Source organism: Telmatherina bonti (genome assembly GCF_933228915.1).
Source record: "Telmatherina bonti genome assembly, chromosome: 2".
Taxonomy (NCBI): Eukaryota; Metazoa; Chordata; class Actinopteri; order Atheriniformes; family Telmatherinidae; genus Telmatherina; species Telmatherina bonti.
Genome location: NC_136620.1, coordinates 38,634,568 through 38,654,053, shown reverse-complemented (window position 1 = coordinate 38,654,053; position 19,486 = coordinate 38,634,568). Strand labels below are relative to the sequence as shown.

The following is a 19,486-nucleotide window of genomic DNA, read 5'->3' as shown; positions in this document are numbered from 1 at the left end:
CAGGGCACACCTGATAATCTCTCATGGCACACTAATGTGCCACTTCACAGTAGTTGAAAAACACTGCTCTAAACTGTGTACAAATTAATGATTATTACTTATGTGCAATACCACCATAGTGTTTGTGTCTATAAATAGAAAAGAAAGTTGCAAAAGATAAAAGGGGAACACTAGTGAGTGATCGTTTTAAATAATAAATGAATGAAGATTGCATTTAAAGAATGGAGTATCATATGATAATGTGATTCCAATAAAAAATTAAAAACTAGGAAAACCGTTCACTCAGACTTATGTGTCTCTTAATTTCTATCATGATGGGATTAAAGAATAAAGTTGTCGTTTCTGATTTGCTCTGGTGAGGTTTGAATGTCTGCAGTTGTTTCTGACCTCTGTGATTGTGACAGTGCAGGCAGAAGACTGCATGACTTACCGTAATTTTTTATAACTCTTTAGTTGTATCAGAGCTTTTTCCAGCATAAGGAATCTATAATTCTCACTGAACTCCAAAGTCCATTGTTTTCTGACAAAGTAAAGCTGCAGATTGCATAATGGTTTTTGTGGGGCTGACGTTTTCCTCTGTGGAAGACCATAAGACTTCAACTTTGGAAAATTATAACTTTCAAACAATTGCTTTGAAACGGTTAAACATCATATGAAAAATGGTTCAGTGAGGCTTTGCCTGCCTCCCACGGACAGAAATATGCGGCGCTAATGGTCTCCTTTGTTCTGTGTCTATCCAAATTAATCCAAAACTTTCCTTCATGCTTCAAAAATATATTGTCTGTCCAGATTATCAATGCAAAATGTAGAACAACCAATGAATCATCGATTAAAGCTTATCTTATGTGTCTTGTTTAGGAAAATGTCCACTACTTGCAGGCTACTTGTGGAAAATCACTTCCCATTCAAGTGTTCCAGTAGATGCCAAAAAAGATGCTAAAAAGCAATCCAGCGGCAAATTTTACAAATCAACTTTGATCATACACTTTATCTAACGTCTGTCCTGAGTACAGTGCAAAGATGCGCTATTTTTAGATCACAGTGGGAGGAGGAACCCTCCTGTCACTATCACACATTACACCAGTACTCTTTTCCTCTTGAACATCCAACCAGGCAGAAATATTTTTTGTCGATCGGAAACCGCAGACCTCATCCAAGCAGTACATGTCACCCCATGTAGGGATTTCCAGACCATGTTTTAATCCTACATTCATTGTACACGGATACACTATTAGATTCCCAGATACCACAATAATGAATCCAGTGACTTGGCTATTTTGTGGTGTTTGTTTCATGTTTGATGGTAGTATCCAGAACATCGTTCCTGTTCCAGATGGTAGTATTCAGAATTTTCCTGGGATCCACATCTATCTTTGACATCTTGGAAAACCTGTTGGGAACTTCTTCTGGATTTTCTCACCATTTATTGTGGAGTTATATGCAGATATACTGAAAATGCTTCTATCTCACAGTGAAAAAGAATCCTTGAAAATTCCTGGATCCAGATGCTGATCCGGATCACTCCCAAAGTTAGCCCAAGTCCCATTCTCAGAAAAAATGAAATCACAGAAATCCGTCCAGTAGTTTTTTTTACACAAAGCTGCTAAAAAAAAAAAAACTAAAAAAAAAAACAGATATCCAGCAAAACCATAACCTCCTTGCTGCAGGTAATAAATAAGTTTCAGAGTACAATAGATCCTAATTTTGTTGAAACTCCAAACAAGGATTTTTAAGACAAATAGAAGAACAGAAAGTAGCATTGCAGCTAAGTTACTTTTTACAATCAAACTCTTGGCCACTTAATCAGAAACAGCCACATTTGTAGAACGAAGCTGAAACCTGCAGAGATTGGCTAATTTAAACAGCATGGATGTGAATGATCACAAGGACATTCTGTGTATACGGTCTCCAGTCAGAACAAGCTGCCCTACTTGGATTTGCACAGATTTGCTAATTAAACAAACCACAGGAGGATGCGGAGTGTCAAGCAGGAGGAAGGCAGACTTAAAGGAGCAGCGAAGAATAAAAAAAAAAAAATGGATGAAGATTTTCAGGCTATGGCTTGTTGCCCGTCACAATACATCAGAGTTTCAGGACATAACCGCCTGTCATTGTACGGCGCTCCTGGGTTCCCACCACGCCTCTGCTCTCTGTGCGGGTTTGTTATTAAAGATCAAAAGATGCTGAATGAATTATGCAAACAAAAGGTTGTCTACCTAAGGAGAGGTAGGCTGCACACATCACAAAGGATTTACACATGATGTCATCTGTGAGATTTTCAAAAGCCATATCAGAGTGTTAAATAGAGATGACAATGAGCTGAATAAAATCTGCTTTCATTGGCATTAGCCGGAGCAGAAAGAGGATAAAACGGTACTTACCAGGCCGAACGGAGACAAGCTGCAGATCCAAAAAGATATTCCTGTGGTTGGGATTGTTCTCTGTTTTCCTTCCTCCTGTTCCCCCTCACTGTCTGCCTCTCCTCCTGCCTTCTCTACCCCTCCTCTTCTCACCACGGCAAGATGCTGCCTGGACCAGTGCTCATTGTCATGGCAACCGAGATGGGGGGGGGTTGGACTCTCATGTGACTGGATCTCCTTAAGCGCTGATTGGCCAGATGCAATGAAGTAAGGATGGAGAGACGGGTGGTGGGTGATGTCACACGCCCACCAGTTCCCAGATTGGAGGAATCCTCAGTGAGGCTGCCTGCAAACACACACACACACACACACACACACACACACACACACACAGAGACACAATGGTTGTCTTCTTAAGGTGGGGCTGATACGAGGTGGAACTATGACTGACTGACAGCTCCGTATCTAGTTTCTGCTCATCTCTGATGCTGCTGCTGCCCTAAAATATGCCTCAGGGTCCAGAATGCAGAAATAACACAAGACATATGAGAACACCCATAAGAGGCTGGTTGACCTGCTGGTCTATCACACTGCAGCCTCCTACAGGGAGCTTATTTATAGAAAAAGCAGAGGTCAAACTGAAGAATAGCGGCTACTGTTCATTCTTAAACACAGAAACATTAATAATGAGTAAAAAACAAAACCGGTTCCTGTCTTGGAGAGATAAGGGTTAGAAACAACTTGCTGCTCTCAGATGTGCTGATGAAGGTTATTTTTTTAATGGAAATATTCTGTTGATGCTGCACTTTTCTTTAGTGGAGCTAAACTGCAAGCTTACGTCAGTAAAATGCCCAATGCGTTTCACAGACTCAGACAGCTGAACAAAAGCTTGTTGCAGAAAGTATCGTGAGGAGGTGGTGTTTCACGACACTTCTCAGCTCTTCAGGTTCTGGCTGCACGCCGCCCCCTCTGATCCCCCCCTCTGGACGCTTTCCTGTCTAGTTATTGTTGAATAAAGGCCACTACAGCCCCAAAAATCCTTAAAAAATTTATATGAGGCAGGATTTAATGCTTCATTGAGCTGTTGTGAGAAAGAAAAACATGTTTCTGTGCTCACTCAGGCAACGCAAAAATAAATAAATAAATAAAAGGACCTCTGGTGTTTTTCTTCCCATTTGTTATGAAAGAATAAAGTACTTGTTGGGTAATTGTATGTCTCACTTTTTCTTTCCACAACTATCAAAGCTCTTAATGTTGATGTTCACCAGGATTGTTTTGCTTTTGTTCATTAATTCTTATTTGTTGGTTTTTCCTGTATTGATGTGCACGTGTAGAGAGGTGTGGTCTTCGTGCGTGCACTCCTTCTCATAAAAAAAGGATTATGTAAAGTTATGCTTTAATATCGCAGATTGTTTTTTTCAACTCTTGTTATTACTGACCTGCACCAGTCTAAACTGCACCTTTAGACATAATGCTCTGAAGGTAACCAGGCCAATGCATTATGCAGCCATTTCACCTCTAATGCTATAAGTGGGGAGTGAAATTTATGAATAAAATATGCATCACTGTCTCCAAAGACATTTGCTTCCTTATACCTCCGAGACGCTGCACATGTAGGTGGTATCCAGTCTAACAGCAAATAATTAACAATGTTGTACCTTCAGAGATCACAAGTTTAATGCCAGCTGATTTATTTCCACTGTTTTAATAGTATTTTAAATTGGAAAAAATTTTACAATAAATTAAAAAAACAAAAAACAAAACAGTAATTTTTATAGTAAAATAGAGTTTATATCTTTATTTTTACATCGTTTGTTTTATATGTTTTTTTTAATGTAGTTAAATATATTACCACATATGACAGCCATTAAATGACCTGCTGCATTTCATTTATAACTTTTTAAAAATGACTTTTTGGAGAATTTATGTACATTTTAAAACTTATTATGAAAAACATTGAATTTTAAATTAAATAATATTTTCTTTAAAAACAATAAAAGTAACATTTTATGTATTCTTTACAGTAACAATTTTAACATTTTATTTTACAGTTGAAGTTGTTTACTTTAGTAAACTGACTGGTATTTTCATACGTAAAAATACAGGAAAAACTGAAATAAAAGTGAAAAAGATGTGATGAGCAGCCATAGCTCAGGAGAAAGCAGTCAACTACCATCTGGAAAGTTGGTGGATGAATTCCAGGCTTCCCCTGACTATATGCTGAAGTGTCCTTAAGCAAGACACTGCCCCCCCACCCCACCCCCACCCCACCCCACCCCCCCACCCATGCTGCTCTCCGACGCATCTATCAGGGTATAAAAGTGTGACAATGGCAAAAGCATTTAGTATATAACCATAAATGTGCTGTATGAGACTGACATGTAGTGTTAAAACGCTCTGAGTGGTGAATAAAATCTGGAAAAGGAATTTACAAGTACAGTCCAACATTTCATGTCTCAGACTGTATTTATGATTCAGTGACAAAAAAATAGTTTAGCAGCATCTGAATCTTGTCTGCAGGAACACCGACGTTTCTCTCAGCTCTTACTGAGCAAACTCTGCTTTCCTTCCTCGCATGAGCATGAAAGCAGAAGGTGAAGGCCATAATGAGCACAGTGATGCTAATAGGTGATCTCATCATGTTCATGGCCTGCCATCAGCAGCTGGTGACGGGCCACTGAGCACCGAGAGGCAGATGAGGAAGAGGAGGAGGAGGAGGAGGAGGAGGAGGAGGAGGAGGAGGAGGAGGAGGAGGAGGAGGAGGAGAGTGGCTATGAAAACATCTTGGAAAGTAAATCACTGCTGGGATCTTAATATGATCCCAGCATTGACTTTTATTCCTTTTCAGTTTCCTGTTCTTTGAAACTTAAAACATTTTTTAAGCCCAAAGACACTCAAAAATCTACAAATATGACATGATTTCAGTGTAATTAATGATTTTTTTCCTTAATAACTGCCAGCTTTGTTTTCCGTCGGATGCTCCCTGTTGTTTCTGTACAGCTGGTTGTCTGAGCTTCTGCCTGGACTGAAGAGCTGTTGCTTTTTTATCTGGTGCATCTTTATCTCCTCTTTCTTCTCTCCATCCTCCTTTTCTTTTCTGATTACTCTTTATCCTTATCTGTCCTCTCCTAAATAAAAGGAGGCATATAGGCATAAACCTCCTCTTGGCAAAGCTAATTTGTTGAGCATCATTCTGCTGCTACAATGCCAGAGAGGACAAGTGAAAAGTAAAAAGAAAAGAAATCTTCTGTTTCTGATGCTCAACTTGATTTCTAGAAGTCATCTTGATCATGTCTAAATCACATGACAGTAATGTGCTTGGCGGATTTGCTACTGTCATTAATATGTAATAGACCTAATAAAAGGGCCGGATTAATAGAAGCACACAAAACTATGTATAAGTTGTATTCATATTAATTATATCATATTTTTTAAAGCTATAACTGCTGACTTTTCCTGCTGGAGCTGGTATTAATTTAACCATGCAGACTGTTACTGGGAGGATGACGTTAATAATCGTAGTACAATGTAATTAACATCTCGGCATAGACATTAGTCGTTGCACAGTCATTAGTGTGAAAAAGAGGAAATTACTGGATTAAACAAAGTGTTTATCTTTAACTTAGCAATTCCATAAATGTTCCAAAACCTATCATTTTGAAGCAAGTTCCCTGTAAATAGACCCCAAATAAAACAAAAACAGATCACTGAGGCTAGCAGAAAATGTCCTGCTCTATATAGAAAGTAATCACTGAACCCACAGATAAACACAATATGAAGCCTCTCGGTTCAGACTAGCAATATTGAACAAAGGCTTTCTTAAAATCACATCAGTATTTTAGGTTACAAATCCAGCCAGTGCTGTAACTTGAACATTTAATTTCCTCCAGAGCTATGAGCACTAACCCTGTACAAACACCACGTAAATCAGCTCCAGTCAGCTGCTCCTGAACATGATGGGTAGCAGGAGAAATGTTGACAGTGTGTGTGAGGTGGTAGGGGGTCCAGGCCAGGAATCAAGTCGGCGAATAAACACTTTCCAAGTGAAAAGACACCAGCAGCACCAAAGCAGAGAGAAAGAGCAAACAATGAGCCCAGATTTCAGGAGGTCTGAGTGTGTCCGTGGTCAGTCTGGGACAGTCTAAATTTAACTGTATGTGTTTAAGAGACCTCAGCGCAGGGCTGTATACAGACTGAAGCTGCAGCAGTGGTCAGGGCGAGGCCACGCTGAACCTATTTCTCACACTGTCGGCCTTTAAGAGTGTCCATGAACTGCTAACATGGCAGGCTACAAATCCAGCCCTTCCGATGAGTTAAAAGGGTCAAATGGCTGTGACCCTCTGTCCCCATTTCCATCCTGATCCTAAGCAACACCTATTAATGCTTAAGGCCTAAGTTTGGCTGCAAATGTCATGACTCTAAGTTTTAAAAGGCTAAAGGTTATGCCTAAGATATCTACACTGGATTGATCATTAGCAGTTTTAATATAAAAGGGATATTTGCAAGTTACTTAAACCCAGTAATACTTTTTCTGCACAAAACAAGGAAGCTGTAAATCCTACACTGCAATAAGATATCTGTCAAGATATCTTGTCCTTTTTGGGATTGAGTTTCAGCTTCTATAAATAATAATAAAAAAAGTCCAACACTTAAAACCTTATATTCCACCTTGAATGTAAAATTCTTCATTATAGCCATGAAACCATATAGTTATAACATCTAGCATAACATGTACTATCCTAAACATGTTCTTTGTTGTAGCCTACGTGGCTTAACTGTTCACACTGCAAGTTCTTTAGATCAAATATGTGTCTGTGAAGCCAGAATGCAAAGTATGTTTGACTTTACATGTACATTACATGCTAATAATGCTAACTCACTCACCAAAACATTTGTTTGATTACATGAGCATCTTGAAATGAGCATTTACCGGTATGCTAAATGCTTTGTTTCATTAATCTAGCATCGGTTTGCTAAAAGCGTAGCATTTAGCTGGTATACTGAATGCTCAACAAGTAAGTATTTAATGTCATTATGTTGTCAGCATTTAGCTAACTATGTTATTAGCATTTAGGCAGCGCATTACTGATGTTCTGTCTGTAGCTAGGTCACCTTCCTCCTTTGTATCCGTTTGTCTCGATGTACTTATGCTATGAGGAGTGTGGGGAGGTTAAATGGAGACTAACAGTTCCATCACAGCAGCTCATAATGGAGTTTATGTCTGTCGCACTCTGGGGAGGCCTAAAGCGGAAGCATTAACCAACCTGTACTTTAGACCTCACCAGGTTTGTTACTTCATTGACTAAGCTCTTAATGCTAACAAGCATGTTGTTGTTAAGTAGTTAGCGACAATGATCAACTTGTTTATTGTGTTAGCATGGCAGCATTAATAGATTATCAAAAATACATGCCTTGTTATTGATTTTTTTTTTTTTTAACATTTTGACTTGCAAGGCAAATTTTTTACAACAATGGCTCAGTTCCTGAACAAGCATATAGTGGAATGCAGCCATTTTTCATACATCTGTACTTTTCCTGCTATGACAAGCCAATATGTTCATTGTTGGTAACTTGCTGGAAATATAAATGTCTGAGGTACATTTTAATACCATGGATCAAGCTATTTAACTCACAACCGCATATCTGAAAACCTTGTATATGTTGCTAAATGAAACTTATAGGTTATAGGGACCCATTTACAGCCTTAATCACATTTCATTTCAATATCCAACACTAATATTACAAGCTAGACCACTGCCAAAGGTTCTGAGTTTAATAGAAATTATATTTCACCACAATTATATTCTTCCATGCACCATTTAGTCTTTAAACCCATCTTTTCTGCACAAATGAAACCACCACCCTTATGGGTCTACATCATTACATGTAAAATATAACTATCCTATTTTGAAGAAAGTTGAAATAAATCTTTCTATTGTCCAAGGAGCCCTAGAGGTTGAAACATGTAAGGAAACGTTGTGATCATAGGTAGAATTAGTCTTTCCATAGTTAAGGTGGTCGTTACAGGATATACCTGTAGTTAAAAAGCTGTCTCACAGTGCGGTAAGGCCATGCATGAGTGGTCTTAGTAGGATTTCTGATGTGCAGTCTCTGTGTACAAACAGGCAGCACATAGTGTACTAATCAGTAGTGACACTCCACCCAGTGTACAACATACCAAAGAGTGCTTTTCTATTCTAATAATAATCCTGTGCAAAATCAACCGAAAAAGCGCCGCGATTTTAGAAGTACATGTGCAATATATGTGTATGTGGGTGTGCATGACTTTGTTCTTATGAAAATTTAAGCCAATTTTCATCCCGGTGTGGAGCTGGAGGGACTCACCTTGCCCTAACCAGCAACTGAGATCACAGCACTCCCCCTAAGGCTGGAACAAAACTGCAAACATAAGCAGTTTCCATGGCAACAAGATTCTTTTCTTATTGTTGTTTTAAACGCTGGCTGATATGAGAATTTTACTAAGATATGACTATGGTTTCACGTATCATACGGGCTCCACCAGCTTGATTAAAGGGTCATAGTGCAACATTTTCTGCTGTTTACCGGCCAAAATCAATAACTGTATTTATACGTATTTAAACTCCAGTCGTCGAGGGCCGGTATCCAACAAGTTTTTTGTTGTTTCTCTCTACCAACACAACCCATTCAAATCAAATGGATCCAGAAACTTCTTGTCAACCTATTTATTATTTTCAGTCAGGTGTGTTGGAGCATGGAGACAACAAAAACTTGCAGGATACTGGCCCTCGAGGACTGGAGTTTTACACCTGTGTTGCAAAGCAATATTAGTACTTTGATTACAGTTATTTATGCCCGTTGTCAAATTGCAATCACATTGTAGCTGCTACATGGTAACAACTATTTTTCTTTTTGGCCTTAAACACACTCACACTAATGATGCGATGCACTTATAATATTTATGAAATCGTGAAGCTTTTTAACTCACGCTGGCTACCGTTGTTGTGCTAGGAGTTCCATAAGGTGAAGCACTAGAAAGCATTTTTCACTAGCATGCAATCCAACTTTACATGGGAGTAATTGTTACACAACTTCCCTTTCTTCCCAATTTTTTTTCCCTTTTTTCATACAATGACTTTTTAAAACACCCCAAACAGACTACAAACTGACTAAATGAACACCCCCCCCCTCTAAAAAGGGTAGAGATGCTGATTTTGATCAGTAGTGTCAAAGATTAAACCCATTCTGACCTATTCTGAAGTGCCCATAAATGCCTTTGTATCTGATTTCCTCAGAGGAAATTCATAATATAATATTTTCATTTAAAGGAATCAATTATTAAGAACAACTGTGAGAGAATAAACATGCTAGACACAAGGATTGCTGTATCTTCATCTTAATAAGCAGTTTATTTGGATGAACAACATCACACTGTGAGGATAAACACCTGGCTGGAAGACATTATGAGACATTATGATGTAAACGCACGGAAATACAAGAACACATTGACTATAAGCTGCACGCAAAACTCTTACTGTCTATATAACAGATTTGGGCATGCCACAGGTCTGTTTAGGGCCTAATGTCATATTTAAGTCAAGTTTATACCTTTTCATAACAGAAATGTGTGGTTCCCATATTTCCCACAAATCAGAGCAGATTTGTTTAAACCAGCCAAAGAAAGAAGAGGTCAGCTGCACAGAACACACTAACAGATTCAGCCTGAATACATACAGATATTTATGCACCTATGTTTCAATTATTTGTTTAAATAAACACTCTTTTCCTAAAAGTACTGCTTCAACATTTTTCCTGACTGTTATTGGTATGTTCCCCTCCCAGCTGAGGGGTCAGCTGATTGCTTTAAAAAGCGAGTCAGTGGCTCATTCTTTGTATGAGGTGTACAAAACTAGAAAATAAATACATCTTGTGCAATTTTGTTTCTTTGTGGCATCACCAAATAAAAAAAGAGAAAACTCTGTACAATAAGAGAACCATTCTGAACTCTGTTACTTTACAAACCTTTAATGTTGTCTCGATGTAATGCGGCACACAGTGAGTAAAGAGACACACAAAATATACAAAAGATTCTTTAAAAGCAAATCTTAACTTTAACAGGACACAAAAGACCTGTTTAAGCAGGGGTGTCCTCGAGGGCAGCTGTCCTTCAGGTTTTTGATGTGTCCCTGTTCCAACACACTTTGCTTCTGTTAAATGGATCCAACAGCCAACAATGTTTGGCACAATGACTTCTTCATTTGACTCGGTGATTTGAAGCAGAGACACATAGAAACCCTGCAGGATTATCACCCTCAAGGACCGGAGTTGGAGACCCCTAAGTTAAATGATGCTCAAACTATAAGAAATAAATAGTAAATACAAAACATTATCATTTTAAATAGTAATAAACCAAGTGCAGGACCAGAGTTTCCATATATTAGCAGAATCAATCTTTAACCAGTCGACACCAGCTGTTTACATCGATGTCCGTTAGGGTTCGACATGTAGGGACAAGGATCAACAATGGTGTCATTCAGGGTCGTTATGCTGCACTCATGAACCAACAATCTGTTGCTATTTTTGAGAGAAATGAGCACAAGTCTGAAAAACATTTGATTGGATTCAATTAAAAAAAAAAAAAAAAGGAATGAAACATGAAATTTTACAAAGATGGCATCTTCCTCTCCGACAAGGAATGTCACTGAGTCTGAAAGGAATACGACATCTGTGAAAGAGATTATATGAAAAATATAGTTCAGAAGGCTGAAAGGGCCTAATCAATCCATCCATCCATCCATCCATCTATCCATCCATTTCCTTAACCACTTAGTCCAGTTCAGGGTCGGGGGAAGCTGGAGCCAATCGCAGCAATCTGAAAGATTCTGATGACAGAAACAATAACTAGCATTTTATGACACGATAGTTTGAAGTTTGGCTCATACTGAAGATTCCAGACACATTCTTACTGGCTTTGGTTGGCTTTAAACACATCCCAGTCTGCTTCCACGGCTACTATTGTTCATATGAAGCAGGATGAACACAACCTGGAACTCTGCGGCAGGCCAAAGATGCAAACACTGGTGCTCTTTTAAAGTGGTGTTGCCTTTCTCATTCAAGTGAATCCTGGTGTGGTTCGCTTGCAGTGTGAATGCAAACGAACCAAAGACAGGAACATGTCGGAGAACTCTTCGGCGCTCCTGTTGCTTAGACTGGACAGATTCTGATAAAACCAGATTAGCTCTGAACACCAATATAGCTGGTTTGGTCTGCTTCAGTAAAATGATCGTATCATAATTCCTCAGATTATCATGGTATAAATTCACAGTTAGGTTATTAACAACTAAAACTTTAGGTTTAGTCTTTAGGACTCCAGTCTTGAAGATATGCGGTACACCTTTCATATCGCTCAAACCCGTTTGGTCAGTAAAGGGGTGAAAATGCAGCACAATCTGATCTCTATACTTTGCCTCATTATATTTACATGTGGATTAAAACTTATAAATGAAAATGGATCAACAAAGTCACAAACATTTAATCATTTGTGAAACCATGAAATACAGAATTTCCAATTCCAGTAAGTTTTCTAACAGGTAAAAGTTATTTAAACCTGCATACCTGTACATTTCCATGTCCTGACCACCCAGACAGACTCACCTCACAATACAAACTGAAGGCAGATCTATGAAGAAATATAACAAATTATTCCCTTGCAGTGAAATATTTTGAAAACACAATAAATGTAATTTCATGTGGTATAATCAAGATTTGCAATTGCTTTTATTAAAAAAAACCCCAAAAAAACAAAAACTGCAGTTAATATCTTGTATATCATTTAGATATGAACTACATTTCTCCTGCATGCTATATTTGGCCTCTGAGTTGTATGTTTGACATTCCTAAACCTCCGTAGCACCTTTCTGATTTTAACAAGTACAAACTCAAAGCTTTAGTGTGTTTGTTAAAGGTGCTTTATGAATACCAAAGGGAAAATATGTTTGATGGTGACTAAAGTTGAATTTTAATTGCAATTATTTCTTAACCACAAAGACGCAGCTTTTTTCATGCCAAAAAACGAAACAGGAACATTTAAATTGCAGCTCCTACAGTATAAGCAGATGTTGACTCAGTAATTCCACAACAGGCTGAGGTCACAGTTTCTACAGAGCCTTGAACATGATACAGAGTGACCATGATGGTCACGTTCTGCAGCATTCACAATGACTATGTGCACAAACTCTGCCTGAAGACAGAAACCAAACACGTCTCCCTCTGTTACACCGAGACACAGAGCTTCACAATTGGATGCACACATACGTGTGACACATCTGTATTCATGTGTAAGCAGTACAGACAACAGACTCTACACACAAAGACGCACTGTTACGCCTTTGCTTTGTGGGAGCTGTTATCAGCAAGTACTGCTGCTGATGGCTGAGAAAAACAGCAAAGACAGCAAAACTATGTGATTTAAGAACAAAAAAGAAGAAAGAAAAAGTGCAGGTATGTTATGTGTAAAGACACCAAAGATGCCAAAACAAAAGCAGATATCCACATGCTGACAGATTCAGGTTAATGGCGCAGGTCAGGAGTGACTGCTGAACAAAGTTGTCAATGAACCTCTAAAACACAATCCTTTAGTGGTGTCTAATAGCAGCCAATTGATTTCACTCCAATTCGACATGAGTTATCCACCCAGAGCAGATTCTCAGCTGTCACTCTGCTGTTGGTTTACATGGAACCACATAAAACATTAAGTATGTTTCATTCATTCATTCCTTCATCCACGCCGTCCCTTCTTCTGCTCACCTTTACTAGAAATTCTCACAGTCTCTTCCATCCAAGCACATTCCCGGCCTCTGCCGTGTTTAAAGAGAGCAATCGTCTGCAGCTGTTCAAATATTGTGACATGTGATCTCCGCCTGGCACAAAGAGTGCTTGTAATGAACGACCAGGACACAAAGACTGGAAGAACAAGGATCCCGTCCCTTTGGCTGGTCCGTGGCTCTCAGCTCAGACACATGCATAACCTGACAGCCGTGTTTTTTTTGTGTGTTCTGATGCACTTCATGCAGAGCGGTTTCCTTTGCCCTCCGAGCACGATCCACATAAAGAAACACACAACTGCTGGGGAAAGTTCACAGCCTACAATCATGTAAAACAAACAGCAGGACATCAGAGAAGTATTGTCTGCATGAAATCACATGGTTAGAAAATATGACCGTAAGCTGTGGCTTTCAGGCCAACGTCTTAACATGGGAAGATAAAGCAATCATCATATCATCATAAAGAACAAACATTCTTTTGTTCTGTTGTGTCCCCTGGGTTCTCACTTCTTAAGAAGACATAAAAAGCCTTTTATTCATCCTGCTGCCAGCACTTGTGATCTGTGTGTTGAGTCGTTTTTTTTTTCTATCAGATAAGGCCTCGGGTTTTAACCCACATCTTATTTTTAAGTTCTGCTTTCATTACGAACGGCTAACAGATCCTGGGGAATTTTCTGATGATGATACTGAGACTGAACTAACAGAAACTCAGAGTTCACCAGTAAAAGGATCCAGTACCTTCGTAGCATTATTGATGCCAGCAGACACATGATCTGGTCTGTGGAGAGCATCGAAACAAGACTAGCCTAAAGCCAGACATGCAGATGTGAGTAAGGGAAGCTGTCATCGGAGCTAAATGCTAACCAGTGGTGCACTGACTAAATGCTAATAACATGCTAATGTTGGCTAAATGCTAACAACATAATGATATTAATTAAACGCATGTGGAGCATTTAGCATACTAGCCAAGTGCAAAGTTTTTGGCACAGTAATGCTAAATTAATGCAAACTATTGCATTCAGCTATCAGGTAAATGCTAATTCCAATATGCTAATGTCATCAAATCATAATTTTTTTTTTACCAACATCTGATATAAAAACAGTTTTGTTTGAGATATGATTTACAGAGAGGAGAGTAGGCTGCAACCACTGTTACGACTACTACATTTTACTGTCATAAAATGAGCCTAATTTGCATTTTCACAAAGAGAATAAAGGTTTCACAAATCAGACTATTTATTTTCTTGAATATGCATAGTATGTGGAATATTTTAGTCCAGGTTTGAAGTGTCTAAGTGTTGTAAATTTTTGTCAGAACCTGGTCTAATGTGGCCTAGTTTCCGAAAGATTCTGTGGAATTGCCCTTTACACATATTACGAATCTGAAACTAACTTCAGCCTCGTATGACTTGAAATGTTTGTGTGCCACCTAAACAGGCCACATACTTTCTATCCTGCACTCCCACTTTGCTTACCTTTAGGGGAAAAATTGAGCTCCACCTCAACAAATTTGCTTGACAGCTTTAAGCCTCATTAATGTTCCTTTCAAGAAGGCAAATGTCATTGATTATATGCTCCATACCTCCATAATTTTGGCGTTATAGTTAAGCAACAGATGGCAATGCAGAGTTTAGGGTTCACCGGTTCTGATGTCATTGTCAGACAAAAGCAAACAACTTATTATTATTCCTTTTTGGGCTTCTTTTTTGTTCCTTTTGCTGGTCTCATCTAAGTTATTCTGCACAACACTGCCCCCAGGGTTTCTGGTGGTGTTGCTAAGTCTGCTGCGCCCCTTTAAATCCAGTCCTCTACCATGCTGCAACTTTTAGATGCAACCTTTCTTCAACAAATGAACTGCTCTTTACCTGACCTCTGCAGAGCTAAATGACACGCAGAAGAGAGAATTCAGCCATATGATTCAGGGGTGTTGGAGAATTGTTGGAGAAATGTTGCATTGCTTTAAGCTTTCTGGAAATGGACCAAAAAATGCACATAAAGGATGCAGAAGGTGGACAGAAGGATCAGTCTGCATGCTGATGCATATTTAGCATAGAGAATAAATGAACCTTTAGGCTGCATCACTAGGAGAAATATCCTGTAATGGTGGTAATGTTTTAAGAAGCAAGTGCACCTTTACAAAAGCACTGAACCAACTGTAGTATGTATACCAGGACTTGTGTGATGCTGCTACAAAAGTCCATCAAAAACAGATGATAAGGCATGGAGTGTGCACATAAGCAAAGAAAATAGTGGAGAATATCATTTAAAGACATTTGAGTCCAGCAGAAGAATTTGCAGTAACATCCACATTCAGTAGCTTCTGCAACACACATATAATACTGTAAATCACCAATGATGAAGCTGTTGGTGGGATTTGTCGGAGAGGAGGGAGGTACTATGGAGTCAGTTTAGGAAAGATGCAGATGGGCTGTAAACGCCAAAACAAAACAGTGTAATTATCAGATTTACACACTTTTTGATCCATTTTTCAAAATTTGTATCTTCTACCTCTCAAAATGTCGACTCCAACAGATACTGCAACTCCGAACCATTAAGAAACTTCAGCGGACACATTTAAACTCGTTTCGACGTGGACGTAACCTTATGAAGACGGCCTGAAATTATTCTTAATTTGGTCAACGTGTAAATCAAAGTCCTGGCCCAGTTTAGCGTACTGGGAAATGAAAAACAGATCAGTACAGAACACAGTCTCTAAATTACTGTAAGAGAGAAAATCACCTCACAATCCAGCTATTCTCATAATCCCAGAGCTGAGCTATGAGCTCATTAAAGAGGCCTTTCACGGAGCATGTCATGTCCGCTTTTTTTCACACAGTCTGACGAGGCTGTTCGGTCTTAGCTCACGATAAGGTCTTAGTATATGAAATAATTGTCTGATCTGAAGCTTTTGGGTGAAGCAGGGTTCCAACCTCTACTGACTATAAATCCTAGACTATAGCTATAAATACAACATACATGGCTCAGATTGTAAATAGAAAAGATAAATTAAACAAATTCATGTCAGTCCCAGAATGAAAAGCATGAGATGATTATCCACTTTATTTATGAAGCACATTTTTAAAAACAGAATGTAACCAAAGTGCTGCACAGTCGAATATCACAAAATAAAAATAAAATGAAATAATAATGTCGTTAAAATAACAAGAACAGGTAAAACAATTAAAAATAAATAAATACCCAATAAAATAACTAAAAAGAAAAGTAAAGCAAATAAAAGACACGGAACAGTTCACATTATTAAACAGCGTCTCCTGCTCAAACTATGTTTATGTAGCATGTCTTCTAAATGAAGAATGAATGTTTTCATGTAAATTTAGTCTTTTTCTTTGTTTTCAGGGGAGAAAAAGCAAACAGCATGCAGCCATAGATGCTAAGTCATTGCTTTCATTAGTCTCAGGTAAGTCCTGAGCCAGTCGGAGGGTCTGAAGACATGTGAGAGTGACTCACATTTGGCTTGTAGCTCTCCTGCTGACATCAGCTCTGATCTGTGACCTCACGTCTTTGTTTTCTCTCCCTGACGCCCCCTGATTTCTGTAAACTGTGGAGCTGATTATTTACAGAGGAAGGGGAAGGTCTCTGTTATTCCCTCTTAAACAAACTCCAACTTTAAAGAATCGTTCCTCTGAATCAGTCCAACATTTACACCAGATGAATCAAAGGAGAAATGAAACACTTCGAGGCGGATTAACTGACTGCGCCACACATGTCAAACAGAGGCAACACTGGCAGACTGAATGCACAAAATATAATTACAGCGTCTGTCTTGTAAACACAGCTGGATATTACTCAGAAGAACAACATTCATTTAAGCCGGAGCAGACATCCCATCATTTTCTCATCCTGTGAGGGTATAACAGTGACTTAGGCAGCTATAAATCCTGAAACCTAGTCTCCTCAAAGCGTGCATTATATCTTATCTGACAGCCTGTCACTGGCTAAACTGGGGCAACCAGAAGCAGGTAAACTGGGATTTTTATTAAACCACTCTCCCCTCGCTCAGGATGAAGCTCCCGAGGATAAGAACAAAATTTAGAGTCAAGCCAAGAGTCCTTAAGAACTCTCAGCGTGACTTTACAAGCACCAAAGAGAGAGAAGATTCCCACAGTCCATGCAGCAGGTTGGCTGCAGCTCAACTGGTTCAAGGTAGTACCGAGAAGAGGATTATGAAAATGGAATGAACCTTTTTTTCTGCTCAATTCCTCGTGTTCTCCTGCTGAGCGCCGCTCATGCTCAGTTGTCTGTCTGTCCGGGCGCTCCACTATAATCCCCTGCCTTCCTTTAAACATGAGTTCGACAGGAACGTTTTATGTCTGCAGCCTAAATTTCCACAACAACAGTTCCCTGACAAGTTTATGCACAAGACTGCCAGGCCATTGTGTCATTTAGGATGGTTGCTAGGTTACATAAGTATTTGTTTTGCACTGCTGTGATGAAGAGGCCCAACCCGAGACAGAAAAGTCAGATTAGATTTAAAATAAAAAGATTATTTATTAAAAAAACATAATTTATATATATATATATATATATATATATATATATTTTTTTTTTTTTTTTTTTTTTTTTTTTAAATTTTTTTTTTTAAAATTAATTAATTTTTTTTTTTTGTTTTCTTAAACATAAATTAATTAGTTGGCATTTGAGGATTTAAGACATTTTAAGGGATAAAATGTAAATTTAAACAATTTTAATTTTCACTTTTATCTTTTTGACATCAGTATCTAACGTCTCTATCATATACATATCTATATTATATACCTCTATATATCATAAATAGATTCAACATGTGTGTTGGATCTATTTCTGAATATCTGCCCCAAGCCTGACCTCATGCACCCTCCCCCCTCCCTGTGTAAGTGTAGAGGTGAGGAGGAACTTACTCCTTTGGGTCCTGTCATAGTTCAGAGATGCCTTCTTTACTCTCTGCTGACCTGCTTCACCACTTTGCTTGTCCACCCGTCCTTATATAGAAATAGTTAGTTAGTTTTTTAACAGTTACAATCAGTGTGTCCATACACACAAAAAAAATCAAGCAATAAAACAAAAAAATAGGCAGAAGCAAAGCTTGTATGTCTAAATAAAATGTGCAATTTCCTTAAATTCTACAAATTCCAACAAAGCAAATGCACTACATGTGGCCTTCATAAAGATAAACAGTTTATGCTGTTTCATATTTATCAAATATAAATTGATAAATTGTCTTTTAAGTAGAAATAAAGAATGGATTTTTTTATTTATTTATTTATTTTTTACCTCATTTCTGATTTTATTCCACAGTTAAACACCCTGAAAAGAGAAGCATCTCTGTTTCCCCCTTTCCTGGATTTTGGAACAATAAATTTACAGTCTAGGGTCATATTTAGTTTGCTGAGGCTTAAAGTATTTTGTATTTGTGTTAATAATGATGAGGCAGACATGCAGGAACACTGTTTTACCCGAGCAAGTCAAGCTGACATATCAGAAGATCTTTTCTACCATCACACTCTGCTGGTGGTCTCCAGGTTTGAGCCTCCAGGGAGGTCATCTCTCTCACATCAGCGCAGCTCCTAAGCTGGATGTTTCTAAAGTTTCCTTTTATTCTTTCTCCTTTCCTGATGTATACTAATCAACCTTGTTTCTATTTTTGTGTACATATTTTTCTATTCTCTGTTTCTAGCATATTGTTTGTGCCTTTGTGTGTTTTAACAATATCTCTAAATATACTTTATAAATAAAGTGTCCTTTTTCTCCAACAGCAAATATTCTGGTCTGATCAGAACACATTCAGCTTCCACAAAAAGGTATGAACATGTTATTTATTTGGTCACAAACATCATCTTGTGATTCTGTGACATGTATAAAAGCACATTTTTCAGGGGAGTTTATGCATTAAAGACAAAAGCTGCTGCTATTATAACAATTTACATTTGTGTCCAAGTTTGTGAAGCTGAAATGTAAGAGTGCACAACAGACCGTAGATCCCTTTTATTAGTCAATAAAACCTTACAGTTAAAACTTTTACTTTACAAAGAATTTCATCTTTTGATTCATGTAGAAATACTGATCAGTGCAGCTTCAAGGAGAACAGTCAGATGCAGTTCTGAGTGGAAAAAAACAGAATTAATCCCAGAAAATTAGCATTTCTTCATCTTCATCTTCAGTATTTCTACATTTTTTACATAATGTTAACGTCTAGGACTGGGATAAAGTCTTAAGTCATCAGAGAACAGGAGAAAGACCAGCTTTGTCTTGTCATATCTACCACTACAGACGCTTATTTTTGGTTTTAATGAAACAATAAAAAATCTCCGTCTTTGCTTTTCACAC

General features: G+C 38.2%; 1 protein-coding gene across 1 annotated transcript in view; it reads right to left on the bottom strand.

Moving 5' to 3' along the window:
* mical3a (microtubule associated monooxygenase, calponin and LIM domain containing 3a) overlaps positions 1-19,486 on the bottom strand; it is a 94,772-nt gene that overhangs the window by 70,785 nt on the left and 4,501 nt on the right. The window contains exon 2 of the mRNA XM_079253672.1: positions 2,382-2,706. The gene's annotated coding sequence lies outside the window, so the exon portion shown is untranslated. The remainder of the gene's footprint in view (positions 1-2,381; positions 2,707-19,486) is intronic.